The 24287-nt window shown below is 34.4% G+C and overlaps 1 long non-coding RNA gene and 1 other non-coding gene across 2 annotated transcripts; both read left to right on the top strand.

Moving 5' to 3' along the window:
* The first annotated feature begins 807 nt into the window (after positions 1-807).
* Positions 808-2870, top strand: LOC148760327 (uncharacterized). The gene is made up of 3 exons (XR_016028855.1): positions 808-1057; positions 1709-1787; positions 2655-2870. It is a non-coding gene; the product is annotated as an uncharacterized LOC148760327 (long non-coding RNA).
* A 16036-nt stretch (positions 2871-18906) lies between these two features.
* Positions 18907-19012, top strand: LOC148760326 (small nucleolar RNA R71). Its single transcript, XR_016023296.1, has one exon. It is a non-coding gene; the product is annotated as a small nucleolar RNA R71 (small nucleolar RNA).
* The last annotated feature ends 5275 nt before the right edge of the window (positions 19013-24287 follow it).

The raw sequence follows: 24287 nt of genomic DNA, 5'->3' as shown, positions 1-24287 counted from the left end.
GCAATATAGAGGCACGAAAGATGATTAAGGACAAAGGGATGACTCTGAGGAATTATGATACTACATCATATGCGATGATTAATCAAGATAGATCTTGGATGCATAAATGGGATTATAAAGCACATACACATATGTGGGGTTGATATTGTGATTAACTAAAATAAAGAATGATTTTTAGTGAATTAAGATTCCCTATAAAGGAGATAACAGGAGAAGTTGAGCATCAAATAAAAGATAATACCCCGCCTTTTCTTTGAGTTAATAAGTGAAATTTTGAGGACAAAATTTTATTTTAAGGGGGGTAGTGTTGTCAAACCATGCTTTGTAAAATAATTATAATGTCATTCACATGCTCGATAGAATGTTTGTATATTTAGGAAGTTCGAGAAATCGTTAAAAGACGATATTGCCCCTAATGGTATCATTGAGTCAATTAAGCCTCGAACTAGTTCAAATAGGAATTTTAAGGTGAAATTAAGAGTTTCACAGTTCAGGGATGACTCAAAATGGTAATTCGGAGTTCGAGGATCAATTCGGAGTCAAACCAGAATTTTCACTATCTAGGGGCAAAATCGTAATTTTACCACCCGAGGACGAAATTGAATTTTTCGAGAGAATTTAGATCAAATTTGATTCAATGGAGCATGATATGAGTATAAGGAGTGAAAATTATGCATTTTGGTAAGTTTTCAATTTTTGGGGCAAAAATGTAATTTTTCACTTTACAGGGGTAAAAGTGTAATTTTTAAAAATTTGCTCCACCAAAACTTTGGAAAAGTCTAGAAATTTCATGGAAGATATGGATAAGTGAAGAGGATTGAGTGGTGGAAAAAGAAAGTCAAAAAGATGGCTAGAAAAAAATAAAATAATAAAATATTCAAAAAATAAATAAAATAATAATATTTTATTAAGCCTATTAAAAGGCTTGCAAATTCCAGAATTCTTCATTTGGAGGGTCAGCCAAAACCAGCAGGAGAGAGAGAGAAATAAGAACAAACCCTAGAGTGAGAAAATTCAAAGAAAAAGTGTGATTTTTCAAGGAATCAAGTGTTTAAAGGTATGATTTTTCAAGCTTAGCTTAAGATTTATCATTTTCATGCATTTCTCATCATTTTCCATGGTTGAATCATGTGATTTGAGGATGAATTCAATTCTGGAAAAATGGGTTAGGAGAGAGAAACTTGTTAGATTAATTTGATTTTAAGTTATGTTAGTGTTTTAAGTTAGTTTAGCATATTTAGGAACAAAACAACAAGAAAAGAATTTATTTTCCTCCATTACCATTATTGGCTGAATTTTCTAGGGGAATATTGGCTGATGATCTTGATGTTTACTTGAGCAATTATGATGAATAATGATGAATTATGAGTCTAGAAAAATAATGGAAATTTTCGGAGCAAAAATACGAATTTTTACCCATTAGGGGTATTTTCGTAATTTGTTATCGGGACTGATAATTTGCACCACACTGAGGGACATTAAGTCAATTTGGGTGCAATTGAGGTATAGAAACTGAAAAAAATTAATTTGAGATTAAATTGGACGCGTTAGTAATTTAATCGAGTAATAGGCCGAATTAGGTTAGCACCGCATTTAAGCGGTAGTCGGATAAGTTGCATGTTATATCATGCATATATATCGAGCCTGAATTGATTTTATAATGGTCAAGCATTGATGTGGTGAATTATGTATTGTACATTGTGGATAGGTGGTGAGCAAATTACACTGGTAAAGTACCAAAATTGTGCTTGAAGACTGGGATTAGGAGTACATCGACTCCTAGAACTGTGAGTGGACAATTTATCGTCTTAAATATCTAGAGTTATTATACTTGTTTGATGCTTTTATTGAATGGTGAATTTAAATTATAAAATATTATGTTTTCCAATTAAAATGTTTTTTAATAAAAAATGAGATTTATACTGGTTTTGAAATCAAATATTGTTTTGGGAAAATTGAGTATATGGAGACTGTGTTGAAATTTATGATTTTATATGTTATTGAAATTGGGGCTTATGACACTATGGTAGCATGATGGCTAAATTTTTGGGGTTGGCATGAAATATATGAACAATTTTGGATTGGTCTCGGTAGACTAGATTACATTTTATTCGCCATATTATGCTACTGCAATTTTTATGGGTCTGGTGGTATATTAAACGGTCACTGCAGTGGTGGGGGTTTTCGTGGACTGCCTATGAGAGGGGCACGGTAACTCAATTATATACTTACCTCCGGGGGGAGATGTTGGGTGAAGTATCTCCTGAGGTATGATTTGAGTGCACCTCACGTTCGGGCCACCACGTGAGAGTGAGACTCAGCCAACGCCAAGGAACGGCTGTGTGTTAGATGTGAAAACATGTTTATGGGTATGGGTCATTGAACAGCCTTGGCGGTCTCAGTGGGATACCTTGACGAAGGTACCCGCGAGAATGATATTGGCAGGGGCCAAGTTTAAAAAAATTCATAAGTCGGGGAAATTTTGATGAAAAGAAATTATTTGGTATAGATTGAAACGAATTTTGTGTTATGAACATTATTGAGATATAACGTTTTTATATTGTCTCCATCTACTCGGCTTTAGATGCTTTTGATGGTAATTGTTTACTCACTGGGATTATTTAATCTCACCCCTCTTCCTATCCATTTTTCAGGCTCAGGACAGTTTGTTGATAGTTGATTAAGACGATAATTAATCTCGGAGTTGCATCATAGGAAGTAAGGGTTCGTAGCTCTACACCTTCTTGGTTAGTTGGGGGCCCACGTGTCACTGTAAACGAAATTTCATACTTTAATTATCTTTATTACTATACGAATAAATTTATTTTACTCTTACGCTACAAAAGTTATTTTAGGAAGACTTTGAAAATATTGTGTTTTAAGAAAATAGAATATTTTATTTAATGTTTTTATTATATTCAAATAGCTATGATTTTACTTTAAACGAATGTTTTAGACTTCAAAATTTAATTTAAATCATGAAATATGTGTTTCCACTTACATATTACATTTTTTCGGAATTCGAAATTTCAAAAAAAAGAAAATGATGAAAATGCCCCAGTAAGCTAGAAAATAATATTTTTATTGTTTTGAGTTGGAAACAACTTATGATTTCTTGAAATGCGAGATTTAATAACTGTTGCTCACCGGGGAGATGCGGAAGTTGATGCTAAGCCTTGCGGGGTTTCGATCGGCATTCGGGGTAATGAGTGCTTATCGGGACGTCGCGGCGGTTGTCACGGGCCCGATGGGAGTTCCGGGTCGTGACAGAAGTAGTGTCCAATTTCAATGTGGTGTTAGCATTGATCAAAGACACATATATCTACAGGTTCTCTATTAAAGTATAAGTACCCAATATCATTTAAAGAGCTTATAGACGTTTCAATCAAAATCTGGATCCAAATGAACTAACATATAATTATTATGTCAACTTTTTTTTAGTTGGAAACAAATACATATCTCTTGAGTTATAAACTATTTGCATACATATTTGTTTGGCTGGAGACATTGCTATGTTAAGTTGGTTATATGAAAAAGTAGAAAAGAAAAATTGTTGCTTAAAATAAGATTAGTAATAAAAATTTTGTCATCTATTTATTAGATTTCCTTGAGAAATGTAATACACCCCCTTTCTCAAAAATTGAAAATGATTGTAACAAGAGCCCAATGATGCTTATCTATGATTGTGCTTACCAAATTAAAGAAACCCCATGAAAAGTTTGAGGTATACAACTTTTTACTCCCTTGACTTTGGCATCTATGATTCCCATATCTTTCTGCAAAATTCAATGCTAGAATAATTTTTTTTTTTTTGAGAGATGGCTCAGATGTGCAAGGTTCAATGAATGATATTGGTCAACGTGATAATTCATATCCAGCACTCAACAAAAGTTTCCAAAAATAGTTCTGATTCATTATTGGATCAATTTTTGGGAGAAAAAAGGAAAACTTTATTCTGATAGATAGACTAGATGAAAAGGGACTAAGGGGGCAGCATCACTATGATGAATACAAACGTGCATAACACTTTTCATGCCATGATGGACAAGCTCAGCATTCAATGTCAATTGGGTAGTGGATATTGTTAGTGTAAGCCCTGCAAGCCAATCGATTTTGTGCTTGTAAAACATTACATTAATTGGTCATATTTCATGTTATATATATTATGAATATATTATATAATGTATAAGGTATTTCTTTATCCATGAGTTTATTTGTAAAGAGCTATGAGAGACTTATGTAGATAAAATCCTTGGAACATAATGGCCTTGCAAAGAAATTATAAAGGTTATAATTATGAGATTCTTATGCATCAAAGCCTTGTTCCTAAATATGTTCCTGGTCATTGTATTGTCAAGAATAAGGGCATTGACAATGCTTAAAGGCTAGTACATGCTAAGCCTCCTTACTTTGATAGTAGGCAATTGATCTCATAAGTTGAAGTATGTGAGATACTTGGGGATAGTATATGGGTGTTTGTTAGGAAACAAGTTCTTTGAACATGACCCGCTATGAGAGTTCCATTTGGTATTTCCCTCAAGTTTCTATGGAAATACTCTCATGTGTCAGTGGTGTAAGTAATCCTTAGACTTGTGATACCAAGTCATCTTGTATGTGAATTGTCATACTTTGATTTTATCTCTACGGGTCTGGAGGTGACCAGATGTTTAAATAAGGTGTTTTTAGATATGGCATAAAGCATGTGAAGATGAATGAGTAGTCTAGAAAGGATTCATCATCCCAAGTGATTTGAAGGGGACATATCTCATTTACCCTTGGCTTATATTGATTAAAAGTCCTTGGCCAAGGCAATCTTGATGATCAATATAAAAGCTGCAGGACTAATATAGTAAGTTAGAAAGTAGACACCGAGCCAATTTTTCTATCTATCTAGGATATATGATGAAAAGATCAAATTACACTGTGATACGGTGCACTGAAAGGTTAGTCAAATCGTATTGACTCTCTTAACATTTGGGTGGTCATGATGTATTGCTAGATGCCATTCATGATCTATAATTATAAATATAAGTTCTTAATTGAATTAATTTATATTTATTGCCAACATGTTGGGAACATAATGGGTCACACGCATAAGGTGAATTGATGAAATTAATTTGAGTTCAATTGGATGTGATCTAATTGATTTTATAGAAGCTTAATCCAATTAAGTGGGCTAAATCAAATATGATTTGATGGAGTATTAAATAAAGGCCTAATTAGCCCAAGACATTTTATAATCCTTGTTGGATATAAAGGATGTCAATTCACTCTATAAAAGAATACCTTAGCTGCCTCTTGAATAAATAGAAGATTTTGTTTTATTTTCTCATGTGTTGAAATAGGATCACAACCAAAAAGAAAGAAACACAAGGGAGCTCAAAGTTGAGAGTTTGCTAGCACAAACTTCGGCTTGGGGACTCACACACTTTTTGTAAAGAGATTTCGGTAAATCACTATGTGGATCACCATTAGAGGGAGAACAAATGTGCTGCTATGATTTGATAAGTCCTAATTGGTGTACAAAAGTTAAAAAAAAAAAAAGCCAAGGAGGACTCCACCAAAGAAAGTGGACTTTTAGGTATGTCAAGATCTCTCTTATGGTTTTTTTAGATTAGTTTCAATTAAATTGATCCATGGCTTAAGGGATTAAAATTTTAATAATATTTCGCTACATATGAGTTGTCTTAACATGATTGAAATCTCAATAGATATATATCTTGATTGATGAGAACCAAGAATTGTCATTTGATTCATTAAAGAAAAGCAATGAATCCTTTTTCATTAGTCATCTTAATTCATTTTAGAAATTTAGAAAAGAATATATACATATATATGTATATATTCATGCCCTCTTTCTTTTTTTCCAATAATCTAACTTCCTTAAAAAATAAATATATGCATGCCAGTGCCTTTTTTTCTGAATTAAATTCAAAAACATAAATATTTAAATTTAAAACCTCATTTTTAGACTACTAAATTAAAAACTTTATCACTCAATGTCGACATAAAACTTTTGTAAAGTCATTTTGAATTGGAAAAATTTTATAATTTTTTTTCTTTTCAAATTCCATTATTACCATAGCAAGGTCAAATCTTTGGTACTTGGGTTGAAGTATGTTTTATAGTTGTTATAGATGGGTTTAGTTGTATTTGGCACTCTGTGTTGCATTGTTTCTGTTTATTCTTGTTCTTGTAACACCCCGTATCCTCGTATAGAAGCCAATAAGACCTTATCGATGAGACGAAGGGTCAATTAATATAAATTTAAATGCCAAATAGCGGTAACGGGTGAAAAGAATATTTTAAAATAAAATAATATTTTATTAATAAAATATTAATAAAATATTAATATTTTATTCAGTGTTGAGAATAATCATGGAGGAGGACTATGTGACTAATCTAAGTGGGGGAGAAGAAGTAAGAAAGAATTTGAAAGAAAAATGCCATAAGTGCGACCCGCGTGCCTTTATTAAATAGAGTAAGAACGGGTAAGTATTTATTTAAATATTATAGTGATACAATGGCGAAGTGCAAATTTTATATTTTGATTGCACATGTGTAAAGGAAGGAAAATAGGAGGAATTAGGATTAAGGAAATTTTGGAAGGACCAAATTGTAAAAGATGAAAAGTTTGGAGGAGCACATGGTAAATAAAGAAAAGTTTGAGGACTTATGTGCAATTTTTAAAAAATTTATAAGTTAAATGTTAATTTACTAACCAAGGAAAGTTAGATTATGTGGGATAGGAGATGTACATGTGATTTCACTATTACATACAAAAAGGAGAAGTTAGTGGAGGACATGTGGGACCCTTAATATGTGAAGTAAAAGGAATAATAAGACTAAGTTAATTGAATGTAATGAGATTGTTGCATAAGGTGGCCTAATGAGGAAGGTAAAAAGTGAGATGCATGTGACTTGAATGGTTGAATAAATGGCCAAATAAAATATAAGGCAAAGTTTGTGCATAAAATGTGATTGGAGGAATAAGGTGGTGCATGAAATAAAGAATAAAGAAAAGAAAAATGGGAAGGTGAAGGTGATAGATGGAGAAGAAAAATTAGGATAGATTTTGGACCAATGAGCAAAGGAGAAAATTGGTGCATGAAATTTGAGTGGGAGATGGGTTGGTCCAATGAGAAGTGAGGAATAAAAGAAAAAAAGAGAAATGTGGGCAAAGGCTTAGAGAACATTGACCAAACCATATCATTGAGGGAAAAAGATGGGAGAATTGGTCTCATGAAGCTCCACCCGAGAGGAAGAGAGAAAAGATAAGGAAAGAAACATACATGGAAAGGCTCGGCCTAGAGAAGGAAAATGTAAAGAAAACAAGTGAGTTTCCATGAGAGATCTACCCATTTGGAAGGGAAATGGAGAAGAGAGAGCATTGTGAAGCTTTCGCCCAAGGGGAGAGGGAGAGTTAAGAGGAAAGGAAGAAAGAGAATTGGCTTGGAAGACCTAGAGAAAATCGAGAGGTTCTCTTCCCCACCTACACGCCATTGTTTAAGTTTAAAGAGATTTGGTGGTTCGGCTTAGAAGTTCCAAGGTAAGGAAGGTAGAAATTGTTATTTTACTTGAATGCATGCATTTTGAACCGATTATAACGTGAGATTTTGCTTGTGGTAGTAAGGATCTTCAAGAGATTTAAGAGCCCAAAGCATGCATGTAGGTAGATCTTGGAATGCATGGTGATTTTGAGATAAATAAGCAATGGGTAAATGTTTTAGTCTTGAAATTACAAGTAGAAAAGAAAGATGAGATGTATTTGATTGTTTATGTTTGTGGCAGCAATGGTGACCGAAGATGTGACGAAGTTGTGAATCATATTTGGAATTCAAGCTCGAACCAAGAGGTAAGTATGCAAAGTGACTACATTGTGTTGTATAAGCTTTGGTTGGTTGAAGTATATGGATTGTATGTTCCATGATTGTGAATAATGTTGATGAAAACTATGAGATTTGGTTAAGGATTATTGGTTGATACGCTACCATGTATGAGTACAATTAAGTGTATTGGGTTTGAATTGTTGCTAAGAAATGTGTGATAAAGGGAAGTTTGCTGTGGTGGCGTGCTAGAAAAGGTAACGGGTGACCGGCGAGTAGAATTAGCTAGATACGCACCTGAATCAATAGCGACGTGGTATCCAACTATTGTAAAGTGAGTAGAGAGTGTTTATTTCAAAATTTCTATACTATATATTTGATATACAATTAATAGATGTGTCGATTTACTTTATATGCAATTTGTGGAAAGCATGAGTTAGTAGAAATGCTAGGCAATTATGGATGCCATGATGTTTGAAATTGATTTGAATATATATAAGGTATTTATGAAAAGGGTTTTTAAAATCGGGAAACAAGCTCTTTAATATGGTTGACATCAAAATGTGCCTTATTGGTTGTGTTATGTGCATTCATGAATAGATTATATATTCACCATGTTGATTTGATATTTAAAGTTCATGCAAAGGTTTTACATTGTAAAGTCTAACAAAAAGAGGTTTTAGCATGTTACCATGATAGGTAATTTTGAAATGGATTTGATATGAGCTTTTGGAAACCCATCTTGATTTTTAAATGGTTTTGTCAAACCAAGAGATTCGAGGGTAAGCTGAATGTCACATCTGGATAATGTGACCCTTGTGCACAAGTGAGCTCTAGCTAGAGAATCTTTGGATCACCGATGGGCTATTAGACTTAAAGGAGACCACGGTCTATGATTATACGTGGCAAGGCCACAGCTTGTTATATGTGGCTGGGCCACAAGTTGATATACGCGATTACGACCGTTTAATTTCTCTGATATCGGCCAACATCGTCGAGACTGCCATGGCTGTGAGAATTCAGTGGAGCAATGCTCCCGGATGTTATTACATGGAAGAGGGTCCACGAGTTTTTTATTTCTATTACCTACTTGAGAGTGATATCTCTTTAGGTTTTCAAATACGTATTTTTTCGCATGGTGAGAAATATGAGTTTTATTTCGCAGCTCCCTTATTTATACGATGGATTTGTGTTTAATATCTCAAGGATGAGCTCGTTTAGAAACTTGTGTATAAGCATCGAAATTGCTTGATTTTACAGGAACGTGCATGCTTATGTTGATTGATTTTAAGTAAAGAGAAACAAATGATTTCAACGGTAGAAATCTTTTACTTGCGTTGGTTTTATTATATTACTTAAAGTGGTTATTTTGCAACACAACTTTTGGGTTTACATATAAGGCACAAATGCTTCATTTAATTTCAAATTGTTTATATATATTTGCATGTTTTTAATGTTCAAAATTCCTATCCTTGGCTTGTTTCCCATCTACGCATTACTCATAGAGTCGATGATCACTAAGTTAGTGAGACTCACCCCTTATCTTCCTTTTGTAGATAAGTAATCAGATCAAGTATATTGCTCAGCACATCGAGACTTGCTGCAATGTAGGTAATGGCATCTCTTAGACTTCCACTTCGAGTCACTTCGCTGCACAGGGGTCATGTTGTTTAAAAGTGCTAGACTTATAATTACTATTAGTCTTTCAGATATGTATTTGTTATAAACTTTGAGGTTGTGTAATGAGTATTAAGTGTGATGTTAAATTTGTTGAAAGTTTATCGAAATTGGATATTGACATATAGTAGCAACGTATTAGTTACAAATGTTTAGCTAGTTAAGTAAATGACGGTATCATTATTACTAGTCGATTTATATGCATAAAAGAATATTTGATTTAATTATCTGGAATCTCAACTAAAGCTTGTTAGGGATTTGGTGGGTTTACTCGTAAGTCTCGAATGTTGGTAACGATTGAGGAGAAGGTCGTTACAGACTTTGTATCAGAGTCCTAGGTTTAGTCGAGTCCTAGAAATTCTCGTGTTGAGCAACAAAGTAATGGGGTCGATGTAGAGTCTTGCTTATAGTTATTGATTGTAACACCGATTATAGGTAAGAAGCTGCATGGACTTCTTTACATATCTTAGAAAACTACCTTGTGTAATCATAAGAGATAATTAAATAATAAGAAATGATTGTCGATGTTCAGGTTTGAGATGTCGTCCTAGACTCGAGCATCTTTGAGGGTTGCGGGTGAGTCAGACGCACCCAGAGAAACCGATGAGCGATTACGGGTTTCTGCCTTTCAAGGTTGAAGTCATCCTAGAACAAGAGGAAGGAAGAGTGTCCGACATTTCAGTGAAAGTAGTTCAAGTGATCATAGAAGTGCTAATACGGACAGCACTAGGGCTAGTGGACCTACTCTAGAGAGCGCTACTTTAGATGAATTAGCTGCTGGATTGCGAAATTTGACCTAACAATTTACAAAATTTACTAGGCAATGTGCTGGTGCGGTTGAAGAGTATATGGATTCAAGTTCACAAGATCTGGATTATGACCCAAATATAAATATGATAGAGGAAGAAGGGTCAGAGGAGGAGGATGAGAATGATCCGAATGATGACGAAGGAGATGGCTTAGTTTCATTATTTGCTAAAACCTCCATCATTCAAATACATGAGAGAGGACCCACGTAGATTTTTAGACACCATGGAAAAGATTTGTTGCGCTTTAGGAGCTTCGAGCATGAGGTCAGTAACATTGGCTAGTTTTCATCTTGAGGATGTAGAACAATAGTGGATTACGCCATATATGTGGGGTAGACTTAGTGATGCTGGTCTGCTTGGTTGGAAGGAATTTGATAAAGCCTTTATGGATAGATTTACACTTTGTAATGTGCGAGCTGCTAAGGCTAAGGAGTTTGAGGCCTTAAAGCAGACACTCGGGATGACGATATCTGAATATGATGCGCAGTTTACGCAACTGTCTAGATACGCCCCATACCTTGTATCTTCGAAAGAAATAAGAGTGAATTGGTTTGTGGTTGGACTACTTGAGTACCTATTTAGAGTTATTGCTTCGCAGAGGTTTGATTCATATTCTGATGCAGTGGATTGTGCTCGATTAATAGAGAGTCGTAGTGTGGAGGCAAGAGCAGTTTGTGAAAGTACCGAAAGGACTAAGACTGAAGGGTAGTCTAGTCAAAGAAACACTAGTCAAGAAACAACCTTTGCAAGGTCAAGTCACCCTGGTCGAAGGGATACTATTCAGAATATAGGGCAAGTGTCAACTGGGTCTCAAGGATCGAGGAGGAATCCTCAGTTTAGTAGTCCACCTCATCATGGAAATTTCTCTGCAGCAAATAACCGTTAAGGGCCTGGTAATGAAATAACTAGCCTTAACAGTCGATAGATGGGCCAGAAGGGTCCTTATAGTGCACCTTATGGTACTACGCATGTGGGGCCATGTGTTCAATCATATGATGTGTGTTTTAATTGTTGTCAAGAAGGACATATGGAAAGGGACTGCCCCTATGATAGGAGATCGCAAGGAACTAGTCTTGGGTTTGTTCAACCAGCATCCGTAGTAGCATCCGCAGTTTTGCCTCCAACTAGGAGAGGTCAACTTGACAAAGGCAAAGGAATAGCTTTTACCTCCCGATCTCGACCTATTGAGTCAGTGCCATAGGGTACTTTCGGAGGAAGACAAGCGAGAGTATTTACCATGGGTTCGCAAGATGTGCCTGCTTCTAATGATGTGGTGACAGGTACTTTTTAATTTGTGGTTTTGAAGCATTGGTATTATTTGATCTTAAAGCTACCCATTCTTTTGTTTCCTCAAATTTTGTATCAAAATTGAATAGACCTTGTGAAATAATGGTAAACCCATTGGCAGTGACCACCCTTTTAGAAGAAATTTATATGGCGAAGTTCGTCTATAAGTTTTGTGAAGTTCAAATTAACCATAGGGAGAAATTGGTGGATTTGGAGTTATTAATGACATTGGGATTTGATGCTATACTAGGAATGGATTTGTTGTATGATTGTTACGCCAATGTCGATTGTTGTCAATTAAAATTCTACTACACAAGTATACGTATTGAATAGATAGTATATAAGCAAGTAGAGTATAGATCCTATAGAGAATTGATCTAAAATTTTACTAAGTACTAAAATTAGAACAATTTAATCTTATCCAAACACTCAAAATTAATTAATTAACTAAAACTAATTAACTAAAATTTAAACCAACAAGAAAAATAAAAAATAATAATAACTTGAGAAAATATCAAATTAAACAAGCCTAGGATTACAATATCCCTCACACTTCATCTAAATCTTACCTTTCTTCTTTAACTTATTTCAATGGATTGAATTGCTAACCTAAAGTCCTAAATTATATACAAAGGTCTCCCGACTCATCTTATAAAAATATCTATTTTAACCAAAATACTATATTCCTATGTGAATTAAAATTAAAACAGATTCATTAAACTCAGGCTCTAATCTGGCTACATATGGCCTATAGGTATATCCTTATCCTATACGCAAATCAATTAATATGATGTTATTCCAATTTTAGTCTACTCTAAACTCCCTTTCCCAAGTTTGTTTAGGTTTCTAAATCAATTTAATTAGTGGCCAGACAATTAAAAGCATTAAAAACATATTGGAATAAACAATTCAATTCCCATTAAGATAAGTAAGAAATAGATTAAAAATCTAGATTACATGTGAGTTCAATTGCAATCCTAGAAAAAGAAAATTAGCTACTTATAATAGCAGAGACAAAGAACATTATATAAAATTCAACCATTGAGAGTAACAAGAAAAATAAAAGCCAAGGAAGAAAACAAAACAATATTTGCCACCTTGATCTCGAAGTTTCAGCCTCAACTCCTAACTTCTTGAATCTCCCAAAAGTTGTCTCTCTGATGTTGTTAAACATATCCTATTTATACTAATAAACTTAACCTAAAGTTCCTTAAGTTGACCTAGGGTTTAATTGGGCTTAAAAGTGCAATGAGAGGCCCAAAAATCAATTGTCAATCTTTACAAATTCCATTCCCGGCACAATACGTCCAACCATTTTTCGATGCAATTTTCTCTATCTTCGAGGTAGAACTGGGCAAAGTGATCTTCATGAAAGTTGTAGCTCTGTCTCTTGCTTTCCAATGGTCCAAGAATCACATCATTTGGAGTTTTGTAGCTTGAGTTATAGCCAAAACATTGAAGCATATGCAAGTAGACTTTCAAGTCTTTCAACATCTCACTTTCCAAAATTAAGCCCAATTTCTTTTAGTTCCTACAAAAAATATAAAAAATAATAAATAATAACCAAATTAAAAAGAATAATTCAAAATTAAAATAACTCACTTAAAAATAAACTAATTATAAAAACAACTAAAAATAAATAAATTATAATTGAAAATTGAGGACTTAGCTAATATTTAATAACAAAATTGGAATAAAATAATTCTATAAAATAGAATTATCACACCTCCAAACTTAAGATTTTGTTAGTCCTCGAGCAAAAGAAAATCACAAAAAGAAAACTGAACATAAAAAAATCCTTGAACAAGAGATAGAAGTACCAAATCATGATTTCCCAAATTTTCCTCAGAAATTAACTCAAATTTCAACTTAAGGTAACATACAGCTAATCCTTAAATTCATGCATCAATTTAAGTGAAAACTTACATTTCGAATGGACTTCCCATGTGTGTGTGAATGCTCTTTTACAAAGAATATCACGCAATTCATATTAGTTTATGCCAAATCAAAGCATAGATTAGTACTAGGATCCCATAAGTTTGCTTTTCATCTTTTTCTCCACTAATGTAGATTAACACTTATTCAAGGATCAATAGGTCTTTATCAAGCTTGTAATGTAAGGCTAGGGTCAAGGTATGATAAAAGATATATTTAGGCTCAAATTCACCCTAAGCACTTAATCAATCTAAAACAAATAAAAAGCTCAATTTCAAATTTTTTTTATAGCACCCCCAAACTTAAAGTAAACTTTCCTTTGTACAACACACTTTATTTCTTTTCTTTTCTTTTTTTTTTCAACCCCCAAACTTATTTTTGACAATTATAAACTAGGGGTCATTTTCCTAACAACCATCACTTCTTTCTTTTTTCTTTTCACCTTTCTCCCTCAATTTATTCTTAGGCTCAAATCATTCCTTAAAAAGATTAAAATACTTAAGGTGAAAGGTTCAAATCGTTGAATTTAAATAGACAAGCCAAGGCTAACATAATTGTGTAATTACAAATAAAAGGTAAATTAAGCTCAAAAAGGGTGACTAAGGATAAATATAACAAGGTAGGGTCAAAAAGGCTCAAACGATCCAAAAATGGCCTAAATCAATTCCTATCCTAAGTGTTATCTAAGATTTCGCCTCGAGAGAGAATCAAACAAATTCTAGAATTCTTGACTTCAGTATACTTTTTCATCAACATAAAATTTCTCTAAATCACAAAAAAATTCTAAGTAAAAGAGTATAGTGCTCAAATTATTGGAAGTCACATTCTAAAATAAAGCTAACACAAGAATATCACATAAAATTAAATCATAACTATATGCTTCCCAAAAGCTAAGAATCAAAAGATAATTAAAATATCATCCTAGGATTGGGACAATCACCAATGAGGTGCAACTATCTCAATTTTTTTTTGAAACACAATAAAACATGCAAAACATAAATATGCAAAACATATCTTAAAATAAAGCTAACTAAAAAAACATAAACTAACAAAATTCTAAACCACTCCCCCAAATTTGGAATAAACATTGTCCTTAATGTGATAAAAGAAAATAAAAGAAAAAGGACAAGAATATTCCCTTAACTCTGAAACTGCACTCTACATGTCCTCCGCATCATCACCACCGAAATCGTCCTCAAAGTCAGAATTCGTAGGCAATGAAGGAAAAGTAGTCATATCCATCCCAATGTGTTCGGCATAGGCTCTCATCATTTGTTTGATTGCTCGATTTTGGCATTCGTGACAATCTAAGCTACGATCGATGCGCTTCATCCATTGAGCGACACTACGTGTGGGAGTCGCCTGTAAAGGTGGGGGAGCGGCTTAGGAAAAACTTCCAACAGTTGGTGCAGATTGCTCTAATCTCTTAAGAATGCCCATGGTGATGGGAATTTTTGGTTGCTGTAGCTCCTCTTTATCACTCCATTACACACCTGCTCTTACACATAATGTAGTGATTAAGGAAGAAAAATCGATACCATCTTATTTAGTGCGGCCCATATGTAAGATGGCATAAGAGATAACCTTACCAACATCAATGATTTATGTGTGACAATGGCATAAATAAGCACTGCACGATCCCTTGTAACATCACTGATATGAGTGGAAGGGAGTAACCGTGCTACTACAAAGTGTAACTAAACTTTCAGTACTTTTTTCATGGCACTTCGTTTGAATGAAACTAGCTCACCATGCGAAGTCTTCTATTGGGCTCCCTTAACACATAGTGTCGAGATAATCTCATTGCAATCTTGATGATCGCCCAAATACTGCCCATATTCATTATTTTCAATATTGGGGGTTCCAAAAAATGCATTGATAGCTTGGCTGTGAAAAGGGACTCGTTTGCCACGGACAAATGCCACTCTATCAACATGCTCAACTGCATTTGCATTAAACTCCCAAACTACATGCTCAACTGCATTTGCATTAAACTCCTAGACTACAAGCACCACTACAGCTTCAGGTTGGTCACTAAATTGCTACCAATGTCTATCGCAAAGCGTGTCATGAATTTCTTTGTAAGGCAAGATGGGGATATCTATTCCTCATTCGAGAATTGGCACTTTGTTGATCAAAGATGTATGATATCGCGCAGAGGCTTCGGTAGAGATGAACTTCGATATATCAAAAGCACCACTGGAGCTTGGTTTAGATCGTTTTGGTGCCACTCCTACAAAAAAAATTTAATTATCAAAACAAATCCAGAGGAAAAATATGCAAGTAGTATTGCATGAACAAGCATGAAAATATGAAAGATCTACAAGCACAAATTTAATTAATTCCTGTCCAATTCAACAATCCAAATTCAAGATTTCCATTGACCATCCCACTTCTGAAGAGGCACCATAAATTCTCTATTCCTTACAACATTAAAACAGCTTTCTCATAATCATAATCTTCACAATGCCACAGTCCAAAAATTAAAAATAAAAATAATTTTATAACAATGTACTCATCCAAAACTATCAGATATGGCATGTGTTGCACCAACAATTCCAAAATTTATTCTACTTGCTCAACCAAGCATCAATAATTAAACAAACCCATCATATACCCACATCAACAAAGCATTTATCAATTATATTGGCAGCAAATAAAAATCCATGAATCCATTAGATGGGTAACAAGAATTAAGCACTAATCATAAAAATTTTCTACACTCCAAGCATAAATCATGAGGAAGTAAGAAAACCCATTAACAAACATGCACGTTGGACTCATCCACTATGAAAAAAATTATAAAATTTGCCATGAACACCAACCTCATCCTCTCTTTATACAAAACAATTGAAAACTAATATTGGGAGGAGGAAAGGAAGAGTGCTTACCTCAAGAATGCAATAAGTGCAGTATTTTAAGTGAAAAATAAAAAAAATTAAGTAGAAATCAAATGTAGAATTTTGGAGTGAAAAGGAAAGAAAGAGTCAAGAGAGGTGCAGAAGAAAGAAGCTTAGGGAGTGGAGCTGGCGGTTGAAGAAAAAGAAAGTGAAAGAAGAAGAAGAAAAAAAATTAAGAGGGTTTTTAAAGGGTTGAGGCTGGGCCCCGACCTAATGAGCATCGCGGTGCTCAACTTTTTCCACCAGAAGAGTTACGCTTCGGGTTTGAGTGCCACGACTCTGAAGGTTAAGCACCGTGGTGCTCAACAATTCTATTTTTTTGTTGTTTGTTCAGTGTCGCGGCTCTCACTTTGAGGGCCACGGCTTTGACTTTTTAATTTTTTTTATTTTTTTAACCAATTACTTGCAAAAAGGAAACATAAAAAAATTAGTTTAAAAGAAATAAATTGCAACTAAAAAAATAAATAAAATAAAGGCTAAAATAAGTAAAGTCTAAAAACTTGCGTTGCCTCCCAAGAACCGCTTGTTTATAGTCACTAGCTTGACTATAGTACCCCATTTTTCAATTTGTTATCCTTGAAATATGGTCTGAGGCTTAGCCCATTAACCATGAATGTGTCCATATCCTCACTATCAATCTCAATTATTCCACAAGGATAAGCCTTTATTACTTTGAAAGGACCCCACCATCTTTCTTTACGTTTCCATGGAAAAAGCTTGAAGTATGATCGAGAAAGCATCATTACTTGATGTCTAATTTTGAAAGGGCAACTAGATGGCAATGGAGGATGCTTCTTTGGTGACTGCTTGGATCTCACAGGTGGAGGTGGTGGCTTAGACTCAAAAAGTGATGCTTGCTCACTTATAGGTTCACATTTGCCTTTATCAATTAACTTCACTCTGTAGCAACAATTTGTGGAGCTAAGATGTTTATTTGTATTGAAAATATTAACTCAACTACCTATTATCCAACTTTAAAAGTTATCTTACCTTCCCTTACGTCAATGATTGTGCTTGCAGTAGCCTAGAATGGTCGTCCTAGGATTAAAGGAATTTTCAGATCTTCTTCCATCTCAAGCACAATGAACTCTACCGGAACGTAGAGATGCCCAACTTTAACTAATACATCCTTAATAATCCCAACAGGGTACTTGATTGTTCTATCTGCTAATTGCAAAGAAACTGTGGTAGGTTGTATCTCATTAAGTCCAAGTTTATCAGCAATTGACAAAGGCATAATTGAAACACCTGCACCCAAATCACATAAAAGCTTTAGCAAATTTAAATCTAATGATAGTACAAGGGATAGAAAAACTCCCTAGATCCTTAAGTTTTGGTGGAAGCTTGTTTTGAATTATTACGCTGCACTCATTAGTAACTGCTATTGTTTCTAAATTTTCTAGTTTCTTCTTCTTAGTTAAGATGTCTTTCAAGAATTTAACATAACTTGGCATTTTTTCTAAAGCTTAAGCAAAATGGATGTTTATGTGGAGTTTCTTGAAGACATTGAGAAATTTCTCAAACTGTTTATCAAGCCTCTGCTATTTGAACCTTTGTGGGAATGGTGGTGTAGGATAAGTTGCTTGAGAATCCTTTTGATTTTTAGCTTGCCCATTATCTGTCTTTTCTAGTTCAACTTCTTTCTCAACAATTGCCTTGTCATCATCTACATGTTCCTTTGAAGATTCAATTGATTTTTCATTCACCCCTTCAACTTCTTTTCCACTCTTAAGTGTAACTACATTACTATGTTCCTTACCTTTGGGATTGACTCGTGTATCACTTGGTAAGGCACCTTGAGGTCTATTGTTGATAGAGTTTGCAAGTTGTCTTACTTGGGTCTCAAGATTTCTCAAGAAGGTTCCATAGCTTTGAATTAAAGCATCAGTCTTAAACATATATTGCAAGAGAAGTTCTTCCAATTCGGACTTCTTTCCAAGAATTTGTGGTCTAGCTTGTTGTTGAAAACAAGGAGGCATGATGGGTTTTGGATTGGAAGGCCTTCGATTGTTGTTCCATGAAAAGTTGGGGTGGCTTCTCCAACCAGGATTATAAGTATTAGAGTATGGGTTATTCAGCTGTCTATTAAAGTTCCCTACAAACTAGACTGATTCAGAATTATATGGACATTGATCATATGAATGGCCATCTCCATACATCTCACAAACTACTAATGAATTTTGTACTGCATGAACTCCCAATGTGTCAAACTTCTTGGACAATGCGGCCACTTGCGCAGTTACTTGAGCAGTTAAGTTGCCAAGTTAATCAATTTCATAAGCTCCAGTAGCTTTTCTCAAACTTGACCTTTCTAAAGGCCATTGATAATTATTTGAAGCCATCTCTTCCAACAAATTATAAGCATCTGAAGCATTCTTACTCATTAATACCCCACCAGCAGCAACATCAATTGTAATTTTTATTGACCCAACCAACCCATTGTAGAATGTCTAAACTTGCAACCAATCAAGAATCCCATGATGTGGACATCTTCTCAGTAGTTCTTTAAACCTCTCCCAAGCTTCATACAAAGACTCACCATCAAATTGTGTGAATGAGGTGATATCATTCTGCATATTTGCAGTCTTGACAGGTGGAAAAAAATTTGCTAGAAACTTTTACGCCAAGTCTTCCCATGTAGTGATAGACCCATTGAGTAGTGAATTAAGCCATCTCTTTACTTTATCCCTCAGAGAAAAGGAAAAAGTCTTAATCTAATAACATCATCAGTTACTCCATTATATTTAAAGGTATTGCGAATCTCTAGGAAATTTACTAAATGAGAATTAGGATCATCACTAGTTACCCCACCAAACTGGACTGAGGACTGAATCATCTGAATGTAAGCTAGTTTAATTTCAAAATTATTTGCATTGATGGAAGATCTCTTAATGCTTTGGTGCAAACCTTGCAAAAGAGGAACAGTATAATCTCGCAGTGCTCTATTTATTTCGGGAACCAGATTAATGGCATTATTGCCATTGTTATTGTTATCCTTAGCCATTGTCTGACTTAAAGCTACAACTTGTAAATTCTCACTTTGACGTCTCATGGAAGTTCTTTCTATCTCAAGATCAAAAAGAACAAGATTCAAGTTGCTTCTTCTTTGCATACAATGACCAAAGATATCTGTAAACAAACAAAATCTAATATTAAAACAAGAAAAATCAAATTTGAAGTAAAACTAAATTGCTTGGTATTAGTATTAGTAAAAATTCTAGAAACAATTCCCTGGCAACGGCGCCAAAAACTTGTCAGTGAAAATTCTACTACGCAAGTATACATATCGAATAGATAGTATATAAGCAAGTAGAGTATTGATCTCACAGAGAATTGATCTAAAATTTTACTATGTACTAAAATTAGAACAATTTAATCTTATCCAAACACTCAAAATTAATTAATTAACTAAAACTAATTAACTAAATTTTAAATCAATAAGAAAAATTAAAATAATAAGAACTTGAGAAAATATCAAATTAAACAAGCCTAGAATTACGATATCCCTCACACTTCATCTAAATCTTACCTTTCTTCCTTAACTTATTTCAATGGGTTGAATTGCTAACCTAGAGTCCTAGATTATTTAAAAGGGTCTCCCAACTCATCTTATAAAAATATCTATTTTAACCAAAACACTATATCCCTATGCGAATTGAAATTAAAACAGATTCATTAAGCTCAAGCTCTAATCTGGCTACATATGGCATATAGGTATATCCCTATCCTATACACAAATCAATTAATATGATCATATGCTATCCTAATTTTAGTCTACTCTAAACTCCTTTCCCAAGTTCGTTTAGGTTCCTAAATCAATTTAATTGGTGGCCAGGCAATTAAAAGCATTAAGAACAAATTGGAATAAACAATTCAATTCCCATTGAAAATAAGTAAGAAAGAGATTAAAAATCTAGATTACATGTGAGTTCAATTGCAATCCTAGAAAAAGAAAATTAACTAATCATAATCGTAGAGAAAAATAACATTATATAAAATTCAACCATTGAGAGTAACAAGAAAAATAAAAGCCCAAAAAGAAACAAAACAATATTTGCCGCCTTGATCTCCAAGTTTCAGCCTCAACTCCTAACTTCTTGAATCTCCCAAAAGTTGTCTCTCTAATGTTGTTAAACATATCCTATTTATACTAATAAACTTAACCTAAAGTTCCTTAAGTTGACCTAGGGTTTAACTGGGCTTAAAAGTGTAATGAAAGGCTCAAAAATCAATTGTCAATCTTTACAAATTTTCATTCTCGACACAGTACATCTAGCCATTTTTTGATGCAAATTTCTCTACCTTCAAGGTAGAACTGGTAAAGTGATCTTTATAAAATTGTAGCTTTGTCTCTTAGCTTTCCAATGGTCCAAGAATCGCATCATTTGGAGTTTTGTAGCTCGAGTTATAGCCAAAATATTGAAACATATGCAAGCAGAGTTTGGGGCTTTCAACATCTCACTTTCCAAATTAAGCCCAATTTCTTTTAGTTCTTACAAAAAATATAAAAACTAATAAATAATAACCAAATTAAAAAGAATAATACAAAATTAAAATAACTCACTTAAAAATAAACTAATTATAAAAATAACTAATAATAAATAAATTATAATTGAAAATTGAGGACTTAGCTAATATTTAAGAACAAAATTAGAATAAAATAATTCTATAAAATAGAATTATCAATTGTCATTATAAGTATGTAGAATTTAAGTTTCCCAGAGAAGTCTCTTTTATTATTTATGGACATAGGAGTTCGTGCAATAAGGGAATATTGGCAAGAGTCATTAGGGTGGAAACCGAACAGAATTATTTGGCGTGAGTAGTAGCCACGGAAGATGCGTTAATGGAAGAAGAGGTTTTGGATATTAAAATGGTGCCAATAGTTAACGAATTTGAAGATGTGTTCCTGGAAGAGTTGCCAGGGTTAACCCTAGAAAGGGAAATTAAGTTTTGCATTAATTTGATTCTTAGCACGAAACCGATATCCGAAGTTCCTTACCGAATAGCACCAGCAGAGATACAAGTACTGCGATAACAATTGCAATAGTTAGGGGAAAAGGGATTTATTCACCTAAGTATTTCACCATAGAGAGCCCCGGTATTATTTGTAAGGAAAAATGATGAAGTTTTAGATTATGTGTGGATTATCGAAAGTTGAATAGTGTGACTATGAAGAATAAATACCCACTTCCCAAGATCAATGATTTATTCGATCAATTGCAAAAGGGCGCGATATTTTTTGAAAATTGATTTACGCTTGGGGTACCATCAAGTAAGAATTAAAGAAGAGGATATACCAAAGACCAAGTTTCGTACGAGGTACTGAAATGTTGAGTTTTTGGTAATGTCCTTTGGTTCAACTAATGCTTCCGTTGCTTTTATGGATCTAATGAATAGAGTATTTCGGGCCTATTTGGATAGATTTATGGTGGTGTTTATTGATGATATCCTATTGTATTCTTGAAGTCTGAAAGAACATGTACAACATTTACGAATGGTGTTGCAGACACTTCGAGAACATTAACTATATGCAACGTTCTCTAAGTGTGCTTTTTGGTTGAAGAATGTTAACTTTCTTAGACATGTGATACCGAAGGAAGGGATTAGTGTGGATCCACAAAAGATTACATCGATTCAAACTTGATTAAGATCGAGTACAATTACCGAGGTTCAAAGTTTTTTGGGGTTGGTCGAGTATTATTGTCGATTTGTGCAAGATTTCTTAAAAATTGCAGTGCCATTGACGAAGTTGACGCAAAAGGGAGCCAAGTTTGAATAAACTGATGAGTGCGAAGATAGTTTCTTATGACTGAAAGAGTGTTTGATTTCAGTACCAGTCTTAAGTTTACCAAGTGGCTTAGAAGGTCATGTTTTGTATTGTGATGCATCAAGAGTTGGATTGGGATGCGTGTTGATGCAAAATGGAAGAGTTATTGCATACACCTTAAGACAACTCAAGAAGCACGAGCAAAACTATCCAACCCATGATTTAGAGATGGTAGCGATAGTATTCGCATTAAAGATTTGGCGTCATTATCTGTACGGGGAGAGCTTTGAAATATATACTGATCACAAGAGTTTAAACTATATATTTCAACAGTGTGATCTCAATTTAAGGCAACGCAAATGGATGGAATTGCTCAAGGATTATGATTGTACTAATCAGTATCACCCTGGTAAGGCGAACGTAGTAACTGATGCTCTGAGTTGGAAGTCTATGGGAAGTTTGGCACATTTGTCTACCGATCGAAAAAGTATAGTGCATGGATGGCAAAGCTTAGGCAGTATGGGGGTCAAGATTGATATTCGTGAGCCTAGTGCCCTTATTGCTCACTTTCGAGTACGACAAATGACCTTGGATCGAATTCATAGTGCTCAAGATCAAGATGAATTCATGATGAGAATTTTGGGATCTAAGGAGCGAGATCAGAAATATGTGTATGGAGACGATGGATTGTTAAAGTATGAATCCCGAACGTATGTGCCAGATCGAGACAATTTGAGAGAAGAGATTTTAGAGGAAGCTCACATTACTATCTACAATGTGCACCCAGGAGCCACCAAGATGTATCATGATTTGAAAATGGTTTATTGGTGGCCAGGCATTAAGAAAGATGTAGTGAAATATGTAGCCAAAGGCCTAACTTGTCAACAAGTTAAGGCTGAACATGGGAAAACCCCAAGTTTGTTGCAACCCCTACCGATTTTCGGATGGAAATGGGAACATGTGGCTATGGATTTTGTGACTGGATTGCCCCGTGTTAGAGGGTGATATTATTCGATTTGGGTAATAGTGGATCGATTGACCAAATCTACTCACTTTATTCTAGTAAAGACTAGCTATGGGTCAGCTAAATATGCCAAGGTTTACATTGACTGTGTTGTGCGATTACATGGAATTCCTGTGACCATAGTATCTGATCAAAGGCCTCAGTTTACTGATAAATTTTGGAGAAGTTTGCATGAAGCTTTAGGCACTCATTTAGACTTCAATACGGCATATCATCCTCAAACGGATGGTTAGTCAGAACGTGTGATACAAACACTTGAAGACATGCTAAGGTCAATAGTGTTGGATTTGGGAACCACATGGAATTAACAATTATCTTTGGCGAAATTCGCATATAACAACAGCTATCAAACTAGTATTAAAATGGCTCCTTTTGAAGCACTATATGGGCAAAAGTGTATATCACCCATTAGATGATTTAAAGTGGAAGAAAGGAAATTATTAGGTCGTAATTTGGTACAACAAGCAACTAATGAGGTGAGTTTGGTGAGAAAACATCTAAAGTCGGCATAGAGTTGACAAAAGTCTTATGCAAACAATAGATGTCATCTTTTGGAGTTCTAGGTGGGAGATTTTGTGTTTTTGAAGGTATCCCCATTAAAACAAAGTAAGAGATTTGAAAAGGAAAGAAAATTGAGTCCAAGATATATTGGACCTTTTGAAATGTTGGAACGAATTGGATCAACAGCATATCGATTAGCTTTACCAATAGAGCTAGCTCGTGTGAATCCCTCTTTTTATGTGCCTATGTTGAGAAAGTATGTTAAGGACCCGACACATGTTATACGTTATGATTTGGTTCCTCTAGACGAAGGATTAACTTTCGAAGAGCAACCAGTAGCAACACTGGATTGACAAGTGAAGCAATTACACTCTAAAGAAGTTGCCTCAGTAAAGGTCTTGTGGCAAAACCGGTCAGTGAAAGAGGCAACCTGGGAACTTGAAGAGGAAATGAAGAAGGAATACCCATATCTTTTTCAAGACTAAGGTATGCTTTACCAACCCATTCTATTTAAATTCGAAGATGAATTTTTTTTAAGTGGAGGAGACTATAACACCC

Source organism: Theobroma cacao, chromosome 10 (genome assembly GCF_053813885.1).
Source record: "Theobroma cacao isolate CCN51 chromosome 10, ASM5381388v1, whole genome shotgun sequence".
NCBI lineage: Eukaryota > Viridiplantae > Streptophyta > Magnoliopsida > Malvales > Malvaceae > Theobroma > Theobroma cacao.
The sequence above is the reverse complement of the archived record's forward strand: the minus strand, read 5'-3'. Positions and strand labels throughout refer to the sequence as shown.